Below are 19,730 nucleotides of genomic sequence, written 5' to 3'. Positions count from 1 at the left end.
GAATTCCTCCTGCAGCCACTCCTCATCAATCTTTCTGCCTCTTTTTAAAGTTACAATTTTTGGACATGTTTTACCCTTTTGGCTTTTGCATTTTGTGCAGTGTCCATCCTCCAGACCCCATGTTCCTCCCTCTGCTTGATTCCTCTAGTCAGGTCTCCTAATTTCTCAGGGCATGTCCTTCGAGCCCCACAGCCCTGGCTGCTGTAGTAAGCTTCTCCTCCTTTTCAGCCCATATTGTATTAATTGCTGCAATCAAGGTTATTTTAACATCTTTTCCTTACCAAAACCGTACCTAAAATAGCCCCTCCTCGTGTCACTTTGGGGGAGAAATCTGCTGGCTGCCAGCACGTTGAGCATTTCCCATCTCCTGCTCAGCAGAGCTGGGCAGCGGGTGGCACTCAGAGCTGCGGGATTTCCCGGCTTTTCTCTCTCTCCAGGTCACTCCTCAGGGTGCTCCTGGGTTTAGAGAAGCTGGTGCCATCCAGCCCTTCCTTAGGGAGTCAGGGAGCTGTGGCTGCACTCTGGAGGTGAGGGATCCACAGGTCCTGCTCCAGCAAATCTGGTGTAACTCACTCCCTGGCAGCATGATGGACTGCCAGGTGATTTTATAGAATAGTTATCAATTCCAGTGATTTAGGGGCTGTTTTCCAGGGATGCCTGAACCCCAAAGGCACTGCAGCTTTGCTCCAGCACTGGGAGCTTGTGTGGACACAGGAGCCTGACTGCAGGGTGGTGCCCTGCTGCGAGGCGTTTGAGGACGCATGTGAGCAGTAACACTTGGAGAGGATCACAGCTCCTTCCAGAAGTTCTGAACACCTGTTGGCTTTCAGGAATACACTCTGAGCTGCCTTTGGTTAACATACACAGGCTTTTCTTTAAGAGTGTTTCATAACTTGATTGAGGCTTCATATGATCAAGCAGTGGCACGAGCGTTTTGCAACTGCCTTGAAATGGGAAGCATTTAATTGTTTGGCGTCTTTGGGGAGATGAGCTGCCCTCATGACTATTAAGAGGGCTGTGTCCCTGCAAGGCCGTTGCAGGCAGGTGAAGGCTGAGGAATGCTGTGCAAGAGGCTCCAGCACACAGGGAGAGAGCAAGCACACCCACTTCTGAAGCACAGAGAGGCCGATGACTTCAAAAGGGAAGAGGATGCAGTGGGGAAGGTGTGCCAAGGTCTGCATTCTGGGCTTTCTATCTGTGACTAAACACATTTCACACTAGAGTTAGAGTGAGCTGTGCTGTGCAGCCCCAGCAGCGCAGTGGGATTTCATCAGACTCGAGGAAAATAAGCAAGGCAGGGGAATTTAGTGTTGCCTCTTCTCCTGGGTAATTTTCCCACCTCGAGGCTTAGTGCAAGGTGCTGACTTGCAAATGACACATCATTACGAGGCCAGCCCAGAGCTGCAAAGCCCTGCTGGGAACGTGGTCAGGAGATCGGGGGAAGCTGCCTCTTGGACTTGGTTCCTCCTGGTGTGGGACCTGCTCTGGGAACATGTTGATTTAATTCCCACAAGCTGGTTCTCGGATGGTGCGAATAAAGCTGCTGACAGTGACTGAAATGGGATTCGACACTGGAGAACCTGTTAGGCTCAGTAAATGTAGGTCTGTTAGGAGGCTTCAAAGGGTTGTATTTTAAGCCACTTTTCCCCTCTCATCATCAATTTTGAATTTCTGGTAACTAGTTTTTATGAGGAACGAGCAGAAGTTGACAATGAAGTCACAGAAAATGAAATGCATGAAAAGCCAAAGCTAATTACATTAAAAGTGATAAATATTCTCTTCCTGATTACTTCTGTAAAAATCATGTCTTTGAGAAATGTTCTCAATGAGTTGTGCACAGGTTTAAAGCTTATGTGGCTCCTTTGATAAAATATGAGCTATTGGAAAGATTTATGAGAGTCAGAAATGCTGCAGAATATTTCAGTATTTAGAGCGACAGGAAACCACTCTGAGATATTTTTAAAACAGGTATTTACTCAAGTAATTGGTTACTTTTAATGTGGAATAATAAAACCTGGTGCAGCTCTATTGGACTTGACATAAAAGACAGGTATGTAATTTGTGAGCAAAACAGGGTGGAATGTACACATTGTACCTGGGGAGGTATTTCAAGAAAGACAACTCCTTGAGACAAAAAGCCAAAACAACTGACACGCCGGGTTACATGCCAGAATTGCTTATTCCTCAGTTAATCAGCTGTGTAATGAGTGTCCAGAAACAATCCCTTCTGCCCAGGTAGTTGAAGTTTCAAACTTCAACAGCTTTGTGGCCGTCATAAAATGGATTACATGGAAGTTGGACCAAAACCACATGTTTCTGAGAACATTTTGGTTCAAATAATAATAATAATAATAATAATAATAAAAAAAATGTGGCAATGCCTGTGCCAACAATTTACTACAGAATATCTGAACCAGATGCTGTTAAACTATAATTCCAAACAATTTGCCAGAATTACGTATTTACTTTATTCCTAAAGTCAAACTGAAGATATGCATGTTTTCTATTACTGGTGGATATAAACAAAAATGTGATGAGATTACAACTCCTATAAGGCAGATAATGCCCAACAGTCAGGATTTCTGGGACTACTGCACGAGCTAAAGAAAAACTGGAAGTTCTGTTGGTAATTATGTGTGACAGGCTCATCAAAATGGGGCTGTTCAGACTGAGACATATCAGACTGCAGTCTGCTTAGTCACCACAGAAGAGCTTTGGCCAAAAATCATCCATTTCTCCCTTTTTCTCACAGTAGTACATTTTTTTTTCTGCCCTAAGAGAACAGGGAAGAGATCTGCAGGACGTGGAGAGTTACATTCTTAGCTGAAATAATCCGTGGAAGGGTCTCCTGCTAGGAGATACTTGTAGGCCATCTCCAATTTGCCAGTTCTCATGCAGATGAGCTGCTCAGTGATGGCTGAAATGACAGACCCTGACGTCAGAATCAGCATCTTGCACGGACAGAGTGAGTTTTAGCAGGAGTTTTTATGACATTGCATGTCATTCAGGTTATGGAGGCTTCTAGCTGGCACTCCCACGAGCTGAAACAATCTTTACCTGCTGTCAAGAGGCTCTCAGAAAACCTCAAATAATTTCCTCGAGTGAAGTGGCTACCTCAGGCAGCTGCAGCCTGACACAGAGGAGTGCTGAACGTCCTGTGCTGAACACCCCTATTCCCAGGCTGGCTCCAAATCAGCCGGGAGAAAAATCCATCAGAAAAAAAAAAGAAAAAAAAAAAAAAAGGAGAGTTTCAAGAAGCAGCTTTGATTTAGAGAATTGTTCAGCAAAGTCACCAAAACCAAATCCCCCTGAGTGCTGTAAAGGAAAGAAGGATCTGCAAAAGATTTGCGGTGGAGTCTCTGGTTTCATCCAGACCACGGCCTGCTGGGACACAGCTCTGGCTCCCAACCCAGGGCTGCAGTGTGGGATCCAGCTTGGAGGAGCATGGAAACTCCTCACAGCTCTTCTGCAGAAACCCTGCTTGATTATGGGAAAGGAGAGAGCAAAAAAGCATTTTCTGGGTCCCCCACCTGAAGACCGCATGGCACATAAAGCATTTTCTTTGTTTGATGTGATTCAAGGTTAGCATGGGCTCAGTTATGGGCAGCATCAAATCCAGAGATGAGCTGAGTTCCACGTGCAACACAGGATGGTTTTGAGTTTTTGAACCCACCAAATCCTGAAGCAGTATCTACAGGAGAGGAGAGAATCACTGCTGTGACATTAATGCCAAAGCCCAGTGTAAATAATTTGATCCAGTGTCCCAGGTGACATATTTATCAGACACACCCAGTTTTTGTGTGTTTGTGATGCAGTTACACAAGGCAGAAATTACAGATAGGCAAGATTTGCTAGTCCCTTCTCCTCTGAAGTACCAGATCCTTCCAGTGTTCTTCTTCCTCCATTCCTCCTCCTCCTCCTCACCTCGTGAAGGAGCCACAAGTAAAACTTGCAGTCAAAGCGGACGTTGACCTTTTTTTTTTTTTTGCTCCACTCTCATTAAGCCTACCAGCTTGTGGCCAGACCAAAAGCAAAATGCTCCAGCCCACTGTGGTAGGACTATCAGAAAGCCAGGTCAGGTAACGGGACTGTAATTCCATGGGGCTCGCCAAGAAGGAAACGTGCCAATGTAATTAGAGTGGTAATTATAGCACCCGAGTCACCACCCACAGACTGCACAGAGAGTGATTCCACAATCAGAGTCCAAACAATACAGTGCTCTGGAGCTGCTCTGGCTGCTCTCAGCTGGGCTGACCTGGGATCCACAGTGCATCTGCTGCTCCTGGGAATGGCCGTGCACAGGCCAGCAGCTGGTGAAGAAATTAAGGCTCAGTTTTTGGTTTTATGTTGAACCCAAGAAATTCAGTGCAATCCTGCTGGGCTGGGAAGAGCAGTGAGAGCGAAGATAATCTCTGCAGTCTGATCTTGGGTTCTCACTGGCCTTCCATAGCCACAATTCACTTTTTGTGTATAGATGGTCTTCCCACTGATTTGGGACTTCTCAGTTGGATCAGACAATAATTAACCCATAGGTCCAGGAGTTCCTATGGCTTGGTAGGACCTCTCTTTTCACTCCTGTGGGATCTGGGCAGATGCTCTGACACACAGCACAGCCTGTTGACCATGTTGGCTTAGAGATATTGCATCCATGACCTACATGACACAATTTATAGGTTTTTATTCTTCCTGTGGAATAATGAGTACTGCGAGTTGAAATTCACATTAAAAAAACCCCACGCTTTAAAGTAAATAGTTAATTGTAAGTTGAGGCTAAAAAGTTTCTCCAAATCTCAGCAATTATGAGCCAGGCTTAGAAAAACCAGGGATCAGTGCAGGGGGCAGAGTTGCAGAGCTGTGGTCCTGCTCCAGCTACCAACACTGGAACAGACAACGTTTAAAATAAAAATGAAAGTCCTGATGCTGTCATGGAACTTAGTGGGGCCACTTGGATGCAGGAACTGCCTGAACCCCTCTTTCTGCAGGGCTAATGCTGGCATCTGTTTTCAAATTAACTCAGTGTTCATCCACCACAACATAACTTGCAGTAACTTTGCCACCAGGATGTGCCTCTCGCCTGCATCACCCTTATCTGTGTTTATTTAACGTGTTTTTATGACGAATAAGATCTGCTTGTGGTGGAAGCCTTTTATTTTGTGGGGCTGTGGGGACGGGAGCCCTGTCCTGGTGTTTGTACCTTGCCCTGTGCTGGCTCTGGGGAAGTTGTGTCCACAAATGTTCCCTCCTGCTTCCAGCAGGATCCCACGCCAAGGAAAACACATTCCTTGAAGAGATAGGTAATTGCTTGAGACTTTGTCTAATGTTAGAGCAAGACCAAAAGAGCACTTGAGCTAGTTTAGTATTCATAATAATACGTGGTTCAGAGCTGACTAAAAGGCTATAATTCTTTTGAGGGGTTCCTCTGACATCATAAACCACCAGAGCTCAGCCAGTCAGCAGAAAGCAAAGACTGGATTATAGCTGGGCTCATCAGCATGGCACCGTACATGGCAGTTTCTCATGTCTGCAAAGGGATTATTTCCAAAGGTTTTTTCCTCCTCATTCCAATTTACTTTATAACCCAAAATGGAAGAATTGCTGGATGCTGTTTTCTGTGCGAAAAACCCTCAGAGATAACACTTGCTGTCTTCTCTGTCCTGGTGTAATCAGATTTAATCTGGAAATGTGTCCAGGAATGCAATTCAATCCTTTCACCCCCTTAATAAGCTGTGGTGCTGCACTACAGCTCTAACAGCACATCTGGCTGGTGCACAAATGGCCCCTTATGGAATTGTTCTCTCCCATCTCCCCAAGAGTTTTGCCCATCCATGTACCAATCCTGGGCCCCAGATTTACTGAAATAGAATGTAAACATAATAATATAATGTAAATACATACATAATATAGCACAATATAATGTAAACATAATGTATATTAAATATATTCTGGGTATGAGCTTGGTGGGTCCTTTCCTGGGGCTATTTCAGCTACACCCATTTTCACAGTCAGTAGTGGGTTCTGTGTGCCAGGCATGCCTTGATTTTTGGTTGATGTCATATTGCATTCAGAAGTAGCTGGGGACCATTTCAAAACAGAGATCTGTTTATATAAATATTTATATGTAATTTTCTGATAGCCTCAGGAAACCAAGTCAGTGACTGAGGAAATAAATAGGCATGGAAAAAATCATAAGGGTATTGTTTATGAATATAGACAGATGATAATAACAAGCAGAACTAATTCATTGGAGAGGGAGAGCTGGCATGATGGATGCTAGCTTTAACACCATGTACTAAACTTTCTGTACATCTTGTCTCAGAATTCCTATTTCATGAAAACCCACAGGAATAAATTAGTGTGTGGGTGAGAGGTTCAGACAGAGCCGACTTGAGGGCGGAATGTGCAGAACAAGACCACAGACAGGGTGTCCATGGCCTTCTGCGGCCTCCTGCGACTCCTCTCTGTCATTTCCAGTCTCTGTGTTCAGCCAAGGGTCTCTGCTGATAACTGCTGGCACTTTGGCTCAAAGCTGCCTGTGCTTTTGTGTCTTCTGTCCCCTGCAGCTTTGCTGGGTGCCCTGAGAGCTCTGAGGTTCCTCTGTGTCTGTGGTGTCCCCAGCAGGAAGGTTGGGGTGGCTGTCCCCAGTGGCCTGCGTCACACCAGGAGTTTCATCCAGGCTGGGATGTGGGGCAGCCCCTGCTCCAAGGGGTCACAGCAGCCTGGAGCCATAAAGACCTAAAAGAAGAGAGTAGGATATGGGCTGGTGATCTAAGATCAGCTTGGTTTTAAGTGCTTTGAATTCAGAGCTCCCCGTGGTGAGTGGCTGGTGACAGGGCTCTGTGTCGACATGTGTCACCCCTGGGTGATGGAGAATGGGCACAGCAGCCTCAACTCTGCCCAAATCTTCTGGGGAAACTTTGCAGGGCACAGACTTGAGCCCAGCACAAGCTGCAGCCAGGCCAGCATCAGCTTGAATGGCACCGGGCTTGGGTTGCCAGGAGGGTTTTCAATAATAACAGCAGCTGTCCCAGCCAGTGGCACAGTAACACCCATTTATATGATTTATGGGAACACTGTATGTAATGATTCCAGCATATACAAGCAGGACTGAACTCCTTTTTAGCCTCCTGAATAGAGGCAGTTGTGTAATACCCACAGGAGCTTAGTACTTGTAGGAGTATCCGGCACTGCCTGTGGCTGGAGGAGCTGTTTACATCCATCATTTCAGCTGACCCCATTAGGAGCTTTTGCAAGAAGCAGAAGAAATTTCCCTGCTGTTGAACCTAGGAGAGCAGGTAGCCTGCTGCCTTCCTGAGGTTTCCACGTCCTCCTGCCTGCTTCTGTGGCATGGTCAGTCAGGGGGATGCAGTTTGTGTTTGGGGCTGGATTATCAGTGAGCATAGAGCTGGCATTGTCTTGGCTGGCCCATCGTTGTGGGCAGACTGGCTGACTACAGTGGCTTGAGTCCTGAGATCATACCAGCAATTCTTCTTCCACAGCCAGTCTCCCGTTATAGGCTGCTGGAACACACTGGGGTATTTCCAAATTCCTTTTTATTTTTGCATCTGTCTAGGAGGGTTATGGAGTTCCCTCGGCGTTTGCCTCTCCTTCAATGAACATCTCTGTTGGGCTCAATGCACTAAGCAGGACCAAATCTTTGGGTTTGTATTTGCTAAAATATGGGTTGCTTGATTTCCTCATTGCTGGGTAGGATTTATTAGGTATGGAAACCTTGGGGTTCCCCTTTCAGAGCCCTCCTGACACAGGGAACGCTCGGGGATGTGTGGATGCACATCTGTGTCCATACACATTCCTCTCCGTGTGCCTGGAAAGCAGAGCTCAGCACAGATGTCCTCAGCTGGCTAAAGAGCACTGAGGAGAGGTTCAAAGTGGCCTTGTGACAGTGATTCACAAGAACAAGTCAGGGTAATATTCTGCAGTCTTCTATGAATTCTAGCTAAAAAAAAAAAAATAAAGTCGATTGCGTTCTTTGCAGTGAAAAAAAATAGTTTCTCCCAACCCATTTCTGCCTTATTTAAAGAGAGTATTTTGTAGTGATTTACATTTTGGGGTTAAGTGTATTATGTTGGGCAAAGTTTGATAAAAGGTGCTGGTGTTATTCAGCAGATCTTGATGGATCATCACCCCAGAGTAGCCATAAAGACCTAAAAGAAGAGAGGAGGATATGGGCTGGTGATCTAAGATCAGCTTGGTTTTGAAGTCAGATACATGAGAAAGGATTGTTTTAGGCAATTTTGATTGAATGTTATTTTTTTTCAGTCAAAAGTCTCTATTAATTGGCTGACATAATAGCTCTGTGCCTCTTCTGTGAAGTTTTGAACGAACCTGTACAATTTTTTGGCGCCTACAAACAGCTCCTATGCCAAAATGTGTCTCCTGAAATAATCAGATGATTAAATCTCCTGCCAGGAGGATATGATTTCTCTCAAATTGATGCCTAGCCCCTGCAAATTTCATCTCTTGTCTCATTAAAATGATTTGGAGCCTATTATTCTCCTACCAAAAGTTCAGACTGTGTTTTGAGGACAGAAACAACATAACTTAAATGAGGATGTTTTCATTTCTCAAATCTCGGGTTAGACTGTGTGTCATTCTCTGACGTATCTCTCGAGCATTTATGGCTTTGAATGACGTTCAGCAGAGCAGATTATCATTGTTTTACTTTGATATTTGGGTGCTGGTTTAGTTTCATGGCACCATGTCTAAACTATGAACCCATTTCCCTTGGTGTCCTATCCTGGGTGTCTGCTCTGGGATAAAAGTGGATTTATTTGTGGATGAAGGCTCCAACAGACAATCCTTGTGCCCAAGTGTCTCTTGGCATCTGGTTCTGCTGCAGTTGGGTGTGCTGAGGGCAGTTCAGGCAGTTCAGAGTTGCCTCTGGCTGTGCTCCAGGGTGAGATTTTCCCTTTCCTTGCTGCCTGAGCAGTGTGATGATGACAGAGCTTCTGAAGGGCTCACTCTGCTTTTAGTGCAGCCTCATTTTGGATGAGGCTCCCAAGTTCTTCAGGACTGGCCTTTCATGAGAGCCACATTACACCTTCCTCTCCTTTCTGCTGCTGCATCTGCCAGCCTTTACCTCACTGAGCTGTTCCAGAGCCAGCCTCTTCCCTGTGACACCACGTATGCTGACCTCTGTCCTCTGTGACGTGACTTTCCACCAGACTCTACCAGATTATGTCATATTTTTTTTCTGCAGAATATGGTCTTTGATCCAGCCTGAACTGGTCCAGCAAGAGCAGCTGATTCCCACCAGTCTGTATAAATGGCACAAAGGCCTGGAGGATCATGAATGGGTTTTGTGAACAGGATTCACCACAATTTTACTCCGAGTCCTCTTGAGGAGCAATTCATCTCTGTCACAATTCACCACAACTTTACTCAAAGTCCACAAGAGGAGCAATTAATATCTGTCACCCTGGAGGGACAGTGAGGAAACCATGAGTAGCCCCCAGAGTCAGCAATTGTTCTTATTCCTACCCACTGGAAATGTCCAGGAGAAAACTTAGCCCAGTTAACAGAGAGATGAATCCCCTCCAAACCAGCACCTTTCTCAGTTAATTTAACTTACCATGGTAGAACAGCAGGTAGCTGAAGTGACAGGTCACTCAGAGCCCCACAGCCCTACAGACAGTGATCATCTTATTGACATATCTGTATAATTTATTATTCTACAGACATGAACTCAGCTAAGAGCTGGATTTCTCCTGGTGAGGCTGATAATCACAGTTTATTTAGTTCTTGCAGTTCCATGTACTTGAGGCATCCCATTTCTGTGGGACAGAGTTATTTCTGACCAGCACTGTGGTTTCCAGGCTGTCACTGTCCCACCTTTGATGGCAGCTGAGTGGCTGAGGTTTTGCTTGGGCCTTGGGGACACTTGGGGATGGGGACTCTGCTGCTTCAGCAACTTCTGCTTTCCCCCATGTGGTTTCTCTACACTTGGGCAATCCTGTCACAGGTGACCTTTGCCTCTGCACTGCCTGGAGATGGCATCTGGCCTCAAACCCCTGTGGGAAACACAAGGTCTCCGAGCTGTGGGACACCCACCACAAGCTTGCACTTGGGCCTGCTCCAGTTTTCAGCTCACTCACAATCCTTTTTGGAAGGGCTTTATCCTACACACAGGGAAGGAGTGGAAATTGCACACAGATGGGAGCTAACAGCTGGTGCTTTAACAAGACCCCTCTTTCTGCTTCCCTGGGGGAATCTGGCTCATTTACATTCATTCCCTACCTTCCTTTTCTTCACCAGGGTAGATTTTGGATTTCCTTTGGTCGGTCGTTTGTGACCTGACTTTTCACAGCGGCTTTTTTTAGTGGAGCCCTGGTATGAGCAGGCATCTTTTCCTATTATGAGTTTTGCATTCTGCTCAGTGCAAACTGCTTCCCAAATCCATTGCTGGGCTGAAGTGCTCCACCAGGACATCCCAAAGCAGTCTCCTCACTGCACGTTTTGTGCCAGGTCCATCTCCTCCCTCTGTCTGGCAGTTCCAGCAGTTTTCGTTGTAGCTGTCTGCAAAACTCCAGTCTGTGCAGGCAAGAGGGAAAAAAATAGAGAAAAAAGAATTTTACTAATAGCTATTGCTAAAGCATTTTGGTCTAAAGACCTAAAGTCCTTCATGAATATTGCAGTGGCTTCTCGACTGGCCTCCAGTCCACACAGCCCCCATCTGCTGTGCTTTTTCAGACTTCAGTTCATCTGCTCCCTCCTGCACGTCTTCACCAGTGGAATAACTTTTTCCTAGCTGAAAGCCTTTGCCAGCTGTGCTAATACTTGCTTATAAACTTGCTTACAGAGATTTCACAATTCCAGCAGGCAGGACTTTACTCTTAGCCCCTGCTTAAAGTGCAGGCTGAAATCCTGAACTTGTCCCTTTCTGAGAAGTCATTTCTTTCCCTCTGCAGACTCATTGCAGGGAATGCTCATTCCCCAGTTTCCCATGTAAACCTGGCAGTTTTCTATGAACTGCAGCTAAAAAAAAATAGATTGTATTCTTTGCAGTGAAATAAAAAGAAGTTGCTTGCAACACATTTCCACTTTATTTAAAGAGAGGATTTTTGTAGTGACTTAAAATTTGGGGTTAAGTGTATTATGTTGGGCAAAGTTTGATAATGAATGCTGATGTTATTCAGCTGATTTTAATGGATCATCACCCTGGGGTAGCCATTTACCTGCTTATCATGTTTTTCAACCATTTTCCTTTGAAGGCTCTGAGACAGGAGACTGACAGCCTCCTTTGGGCGGTGCTTGCACAGGCTGTGTTTGTAATCCCAGGGCAACGCCCATCACAGAATGGGTTGGGTTGAAATGAACCTTAAAGCCCATCCAGTGCCACCCCTGCCATGGCAGGGACACCTCCCACTGTCCCAGGTGCTCCCAGCCCTGTCCAGCCTGGCCTTGGGCACTGCCAGGGATCCAGGGGCAGCCACAGCTGCTCAGGGCACCTGTGCCAGGGCCTGCCCACCCTCACAGGGAAGGATTTCTTCCTAATATCCAATCTAACCCTACTTGTTATCAGTTTGGAGCCATTCCCTCTTGTCCTGTCCCTCCATCCCTTTTAAAGAGTCTCTCCATCTTTCCTGTGGGCTCCCTTCAGGTGACCCCAAAGCTTTTCTTTCCCAGTCTGAACAACCCCAAACCTCTCAGCCTTTCCTCACAGGAGATCACTGAGGTGCTGCACAGCCTTTCCTCACAGGAGATCACTAAGAGCTGCATCAGTCCCAGATGCAGAACTGTGTCAGGAGCAGATGCAGCAGAGCCACCATCTGCTGAGGAGATGGAGCTGGACGGAGGGAGCAGGTCCAGCCCAGGGCAGGATGTGCCACAGCCTCCCCAGGAGCTGGGCTGGCTCTGGAGCAGCACCTGTGAGGGTCTCCTGCAAACCCTTTCAGGAGTGTTTCCCCTAAAGACTGCTCATTTCTTATATTTTGTACTAATATTTGAGACCTGCTTACAGCTCTACTGCACAGGTTGTGCCACAACTGCAGCACTCGTTGAACAAAAATGTTCCACTTTTTAATTACTTTTCAGTTCTATTGGTCTATATGATGTATTTTTATATTAGATGGATTAGGGCTGGATTTTTATTTCCCTAAGCAATTTTTGTTTGATTGTGTGTTTGGTCTTTTCCTTATAACAAAAGAAAGGTAGAATCATAGAATCATTTTGGTTGGAAAAGAACTCTGGTATCATCAAGTGCAGCCTGTGCTCCATCCCTCTCCAGCCTTAGGCTGATATTTTTCCAGATTAATAAGAAAATGTATGAGTTTCCTTCTGCTCTTATAGCCCTGATTGTACAAAAATGGAAAATCATCTTGGATTCAGACTCCTGCTTTTGTTTCTGGGAGCTTATTTCCAGGAATCAGCTTCTCTTGCCCACTCATTCATTTGGATCTTCAGCCCTGCAGAAATCAGTGTCCTATGGATTAATATCAAATATTTCCCCCTCTTGTGCTACTTTTTAGCTTTTTATTTTAAGCTGGGAGTTCTGGTGTCTCTGTGCACTGTTTGCACAAGGATTTTGCTGCTTTGAGCTTCATTTTCCAGGCGAGGAAGTGTTTATTGCTGTGTTGGTATTGTGACTGTGAGGGAACAGTATGTTTTCATCCATGATGTTCCTTCCCCGAGCAGATCAATCCCAGTGAACTCTTACTCAGCAAAATTATGGGAGTTTTACTCAACATTTGCTCAGAAAATACATTCTGTTAGATACACTGCCTGATATGACCACACTTCAACAGCACTGTCAGAGCTGACCTGGCATTTAGGATTGATGCAGAGCAAAGGCTTCTTGCTGCTTTATTTTAAAAAGTTGGGTAAAGCACGGGGGTAAAAATAAAATCATGCTTAAAAATACATGAAATTAAGAAAGAAAAGACAAAAGTTATTCAGATTTCAGTTCTGTGAAGCTCGACAGTGTCCTTTTGAGGGCCCTATGCCAAAACAACAAACCCCTGTGATTCTCAGGCTGTTTGAAAGAGCAGGAGACAGAGAACCAGCCCTTCCTGAGGCTCTGCCAAAGCCTCAAGTGAAGGCAGACGCTGATGTCAGAAAGCTGCTGGGATTGTCTTGTTTGCTACGTGATTGACAATCCCTGTGACACCATCCCTGTGCCCAGCACGGCTCTGTTGGAGTTTTCCACTGGCTTTGGTGAGAACTGGCTCAAGTCCTGCATTTGTCTGATGTGTTAATGTGTTAACTGTGTCAAAAACTTTGTGCCACCCTTGCCCATTGTGCAGCTGATGATCTATGGGATGATAACTCTATCTGAGGAGGACAGACGACCACAGGAATTTCTCTCAGTGTCTGTTGCATTGTTATTAAAGACAGAACTATCTGTGGCCCTGACAGCACAATGGCATTATAACAACAGTAGGTTTTCCAGGGAGTTAAATTTTGGATTGCCACTTAATCACCAAACCAGTGAAGTCTTGTTTGACTGAATGGAGAACATTTTGCCTTTGACTGGATGGTTATTATTTTTAAGTGCCACGTAATTTGCTGTTATTATTTTCGGTCAAGAATTAAAAACAAGTCCCTGGTTTGGGTCCAAGCTTTAGATAAAGAACATTGCAGCAGAAACTAAGGGAGGAAAGCCCAACATATCCTCTCTGATATTCCTGTCATCTAGGGCTTTCTTGTTAAGGGTTGTGTGTATAACAGGATGGCTTAAACATTTAATTCGCATTATAATATTTAATGAATACTACATAAAAGTAGATCTCTGTGTTTTCAACAGCTACACTCCCTAAAAACCCTTGTAGCAGCCATGGCTGAACCCCAAGGTCCTTTCTTGACTCTGCCTCCTTATCACACTGAGCTCCAGAGGATTTAAGTGGGAGTTATTGCTTGAGGAGAAGGGTGATACTTGGGATTCAGAGCAGGATGTTCTGTGAAAGGACACTCACCCATAACCTATATTACCTTGACTTGGCAGTATTGTTTTATCTGGTATATCTGACACTCTCCCTTTCACCGCTTACGTAAGAAAATAGTTTGTACTGTCAACAGCTCTGTTTAACCTTTAATAACAAAATTAGTAACTAAAACCAAGGGGCCCAAGTCCTGAGGCCCATGTTTGGGTACTTTCCATTGAAGCCAATGGTAATTTTGCCAGGGACAGGTCTGGAAAAGCCCTGAATTTTGAACTTCCAATTTACCCCAACAAGCTTTTTCAGTAGCCTCTATTTCTGCTCTCCAAAGAGCAACTGGGACTACAGTGGCAGGGAGAGGAAACGTTAGAGGAACCTTCCTGTACTTTCCATGTAATGACTTTATTGGACCAGACATCTGATGATACCAGGTTTTTCTAATTCCCATTTTTATAAGCGATCTAATGCGCGGAAACGTCAGTTCTGGGCATATGTTCCCGTCCCTGGAGTCTTGTTCAGACATTAGAGGAACATTTTCTGACTCAAAAGATAAACACTTCTGCTCGAGTTCAGGGACGGAAATTGTTTTCATCGCAGCAGGTGTTGCCCATTAGTTCTACTAGAACTGAAACCCTAAGCTGGGCTTTAAGGGAGATGCATAATCGAGCTCTTACATCATTGTGAGATGTACCGTACTTGAACCTTTTGCTTGCTGAGACTGTATTTCCTCCAAGAAACATCCTGTTTTGCAATCCCCCAAATTCCCCATGTGCCATACAGCATTAGAGATTTCATCACCTCCCGGGCACACAGGCTGTGCTTTCTGCACAAGACCCGTAGGGAGGGAGAGACAGAGAGCCAGACAAGTCAGAGGTTTCCATATTTCCTGATGGGACCATGTGATCCATGAAAGATGGCTTTATTTTCATTGCCCCCCTCCTTCACTTCACGCTGTTTCCATTCTGGACCTGCTGAAGGCTGCTGATTGCATCATGTCGAGGACAGGATCATGCTCTCCTCAGCCCTGTTCAATTGTTCCAGGTCTCATCTTGCTTTTAATGGCCTTGGCTGCTTTATTTCTGCCCTTCACTGTGGCATGTTTGAGAACAGAATATATTTCTTAGCGGTTTTTCATTTTGCACTGTCACTGTAAATCTTCATTTATAACTTTAGGACCTAGTTTGATTCATCTAAAGCCACTGGGGATTGTTACTCTGGGTTTAAATAGAGGTTTGCCAGACCTCAGCAGGCTCTGACTTCCCTGAGTGGCTCCATCTGGGCACCCACCTGTGCTGGCAGGTCCTGAGCTGCCCTTGAGCTCAGCCCCTGGGGATGTGGGGCTGCTGTGCTGAGCTGTGGCTGCACCTTTGGCCTTGGATTGGGTTTCTCTGGGTCTCTGGAGCGTGGCTGACCCCAGCTATGGCCACTGGACCTGCTGACCTCTTGCCCAAAGACTGCTCACATCTTATGTTCTGTACTAATATTTGAGACCTGCTTACAGCTCTGCTGCGCATTCACAGGTTGTGCCACAACTGCAGTGCTCATTGTTGAACAAAAATGTTCCGCTTTTTAATTACTTTTCAATTTTATTGGTCTATCTAGCATATTTTTAAATTAGATGGATTAGGGCTGTATTTTTATTTCCCTAAGCAATTTTGTTTGATCTTGTGTTGGTCTTTTCCTTATAACAAAAGAAAGGTAGAATCATAGAATCATTTTGGTTGGAAAAGAACTGTGGTATCATCAAGTCCAGCCTGTGCTCCATCCCCACCTTGTCCCAGCCCAGAGCACCGAGTGCCACCTGCAGGGATGGGCTCTCCAACCCTCCCTGGGCAGTTCCAGTGCCTGAACTCCCTTCCCATGGAGACATTCCTGATGTGCCCAGCTGTGCCCACCCTGAGCCTGCCCTGACCCAGCCTGAGGTCGTTCCCTCTCATCCTGGCTGTTCCCTCCTGTCAGGAGTTGTGCAGAGCCAGAAGGTCCCCCCTGAGCTCCTTTTCTCCAGGCTGAGCCCCTTTCCAGCTCCCTCAGCTGCTCCAGCCCCTTCCCCAGCTCCGTTCCCTTCCCTGGACACACTCCAGCCCCTCCAGGTCCTTCCTGAATTGAGGGTCCCAGAACTGGACCCATAATTATGGTGTGACCTCAGTCAGTGCCCTGCTCCTGCTGCCACACTGGTTTTGGCACACAATGACACCTACAGCCACGGATTCCCTGAGTTATCACTGCTTGGTCCCCTATAAAAATGCAGTTAAAACAGCCCTGACCCTGCAGTGCAGAGCTAGTAAGAACAGATGATCCCAGGATTTCTTGCAGAAGCTCATCCTGGCTGGAATCCCCTCTCAGAGCTAAAACTCCTTTTGACCCAGCAGAGGTGGGGAGGGCAGAGGGTGTCAGAACCCAGGAAACTCCTCTGGCTGCCCTGGAGGACTCCAGACCCTGCCCAGGGGGCTCAGAGACCTTGGCACAGAGCCCATGACCCCTGTGCCTTTGATTTAGCCCTTGGAAAAAACAATTACCAACCTTTATATGAAGGATTACAAGCCATGAAAGTTTAAGTGCAATGATAGTGAATTTATCACAGGGTGAAAGATAGATTTTTTTGGGGTTTTTAGAACAGGGGTTCAGGGGGCAAGATGGAGGAATCTGGGCGTGTCCAGCCTTTCTCCTTCTTCTTCTTGGCCTCCATCTCCTGCTGTGATGTTGGCACTTTTAGATTGGTTTAGAGTAGAAGCTCACTGTCTAACATAGGTGATAGGTATTGGAGAGTAACTGTAACTATTGTACACGTAGTTTTTAGTATAAAAAGATAACACAGCCCCAGGGGCAGGCAGAGTGCCTCTGTCTGACCTGCTGAAAGGAATTCAGCTGGACAGGAGAAAGAATTTTATAGATAAGAAACAATAAACAACCTTGAGATTGAGAAATGAAGAGCTCTGACTCCTTCTTCGAGTGCCAGGCTGGAAAAAGAGACTTTCTAATGCATCTTGGGGTCACTGTGAGCAGCAGAGACCCTGAGAAGAGGGGAGCAGAGGAGGGACGATCCCACCGTGCCCATCCCCAGGAGCATCCTGCCGGTGTCCAGCAGCTGCCCGTGCCGCAGGGTGGATCCGGAGCAGCTGGAGCAGCACTTTTCCCTCATCCCACTAGAGGGTGGGTGCCGGTTGGACAAGCCAGGCTCGGGCTGGAGCTCTGCCCGCTTGGCAAGGGCACAGCGGGAGCCAAGCATTAATTTATCACCTAACGAGGGTGGCGGGGCTGCCAGGACTGGCAGTTGGTACCTCACCAAATATTCAGCTTGGGGATGGATGTAGGAGTTTTCCTTCTCTGCTTCAGTCTCAGGAATCGGGAGATGTTCTGAGTATTAATAATATATAAATAGAGAGAGCCAACTTTTTGTAAAATTTTATTTTTAGTAGCTTAAACCAAAAATATCTATACTTTGTTTCTAGATTAATTTGAGAGTTTTTTGCGTTAACATGTTCTACCAGGCACAGCATTTAAAAAGTGCTTCTTTCAGAGATGGAAAAAAAAAAAGAAATAGTTCAGATCATATTTTCTTTGGGTTTAATATCTGCAAAATCAGCTGGTTTGTGACAAAAAAATGGACAAATAAAACAGTCATCTGATCACCATCTTCACTTTTGAATTGAAGAATGGTTTGTACTTTATAATAAATCTCAGTTTAGAAAGGATCTGATTCATTGTATAGCCATCAGCATCATCTCATCAACTTCCCTGAACTCTACTTCAAGTACAAGATATTATTTCAGGTTTTTTAAATTTTTTTTTCACCTAATCTATTTGTTTGCCTTGTGGGAACTGAGAATGCAATCTCTGTTCAGGACTGAGCCAAATAATGTTGTAGCTGAACTATATAAATCATGTCCAAGACAAGATGGAATAAAGGTAGAAAAGAATAAAAGTTTATAAAGTTTATAAACTTTTATAAAAGTTTATAAAAGGGAGAGAATTGATCTACAAAGAAATAGAATGGACCAATGTTAATTTGGTGTTGAATAGGCAAGGAAAGGGATTAAAGCCCTGAGAAACTGGATAAGGTGAAAAAAATAATCCTATGCATCTACTTCTGTGAGAAAAGATATTAATTTAGGTAAGAACAGTATTTTTGACACAAAACTCAATTTGTGAAGTCAAAAACTTGATCTTAAGAGGAAGGTGTTCAGTTATATCAATCAAGCTAAAATAAAGACAGAAACAGCAAGGACAGTGGTCTGACTTGGACATATGTTGCTTGATGACAGCCCCTGAGAGCCTTTCCTCTCTGGCATGACATATTGCACACTTGCATGGAGCAGGGGAGTTTTTCCCTGGGTCAAGGGCAGAGTATTGCACAAGCAGCCCAGGTGCCTCGCAGGCGTCGTGGATCCATTTTAATCTCCCCTTCCAACATCAACGTTGGCCTCTGCTGGAGACAGGAGCAGGGGAAGATGGATCACTGAGTCTGCTCTGGCGTGGTAGCTCCTATGTTTTGTTCCATAGGAAGGGTTGTGATCAACAAAAGCTCTGCCAGCGGAGGTCACTTGCCAGTTTCTGAGCAATGGGATTGTTCCGCTGGTTTGTGCAGCCCCGGCTGTTTTTGCTGTTATTGAAATGTGACGTTGGCTGACAGCTCTGTGGGATCTCACATATGGAGGCTCTGCTCCGCGGGGATGGGAGAAACTGGACAAATTGTGGAGGGTTTTCACATATGGGGCCAATTCATGCCTGATGAACCCCTGTGGAAGCTGCTGGCGCTGCACCAGCCGAGAGGCTGACCCGTCACATCCACTGATTCATTGTGGTGCCGTTGTCAGGATTAAAACATGAAATTTTCCCCCTAATGGGGGACCATGCTGAGTTTCAGCATGTCCTGCTCTGCTGCCCGCCTGTTTCTGTTGTTGTTACATCTTCTGGGGTTGTTTGTGTTTGTTTAAAAGGAGCACAGTGAACTAAGCTGGCGGTTGAAGCGGCAAATGTGGCTTAGTGGGATTATAAAGACATTTGACATTCTTTGCCACCTTCTTAAATGTGTGACGTGAATGGGTATGAGAACAGGCAATGTGGATAAAGAGGAATCAGATGACAGAAATGAGACCAGAGTGGTGGAAAGCAGGGGAGATGGGAAAACCACTGGGATTTATTTGTTCAAGGATGGTCCCAATCTGTCCTATGTCTAAGTGGCTGAGGAGAAGGGACATGAGTCTGGAGAAGGTGGAACCCCAAGAAGATGATCAGGAATGGAAGGGATTTGTGGAACTGGGAAAAGAATTCCCAGATGTTTCAGCTGGGTATGTGAGCAAGGGTGAGGGAAACTTCACCAGTGTGTTGTGCACCATTATATGTGGCTTGGTGGATGTGGTGGTCCAGATTTGCAGGGTGTTAGAAGAGCTGATGAGGGTGTGGATGCAAAGATATGACTGTCCTGCTGTTTTCCCAACAATTTATGGCCATGGTTTAGAAAGCAAGGGAGAGAAGATGTTGGGAGGAGTGATTTACTAAAACCAAGCTCGAGTCTATTGTTACACACAGACTCTCAGGGCATAATGTGGGGCTCACTTCCACTGCTTGCAGTGTGTTGTGGAGGAGGGGACTGGAAGAAGAAAAGTAAAACTCCACGAAAATAGAATTGTGAAGCTTGAAGAGTAGCAGGGCCATAGGCCCTCAATGAGGAAAGCAGGGGCATTGCATCTGAATAATGTAAGATGCTTCAGAATGGGCTGAAAGGGTGAATAATAATCTGGTAACTAAAATAATAACTGTATGTGTTATATTTATTTGTAAGAGAGCTGATAGTAATCCTAATTCCAACCAGGAATACCAGAGGAGGCAGGCTGGGAA

The sequence above is a fragment of the Geospiza fortis genome, unplaced genomic scaffold, assembly GCF_000277835.1.
Source record: "Geospiza fortis unplaced genomic scaffold, GeoFor_1.0 scaffold55, whole genome shotgun sequence".
Taxonomy (NCBI): Eukaryota; Metazoa; Chordata; class Aves; order Passeriformes; family Thraupidae; genus Geospiza; species Geospiza fortis.
The sequence above is the reverse complement of the archived record's forward strand: the minus strand, read 5'-3'. Positions refer to the sequence as shown.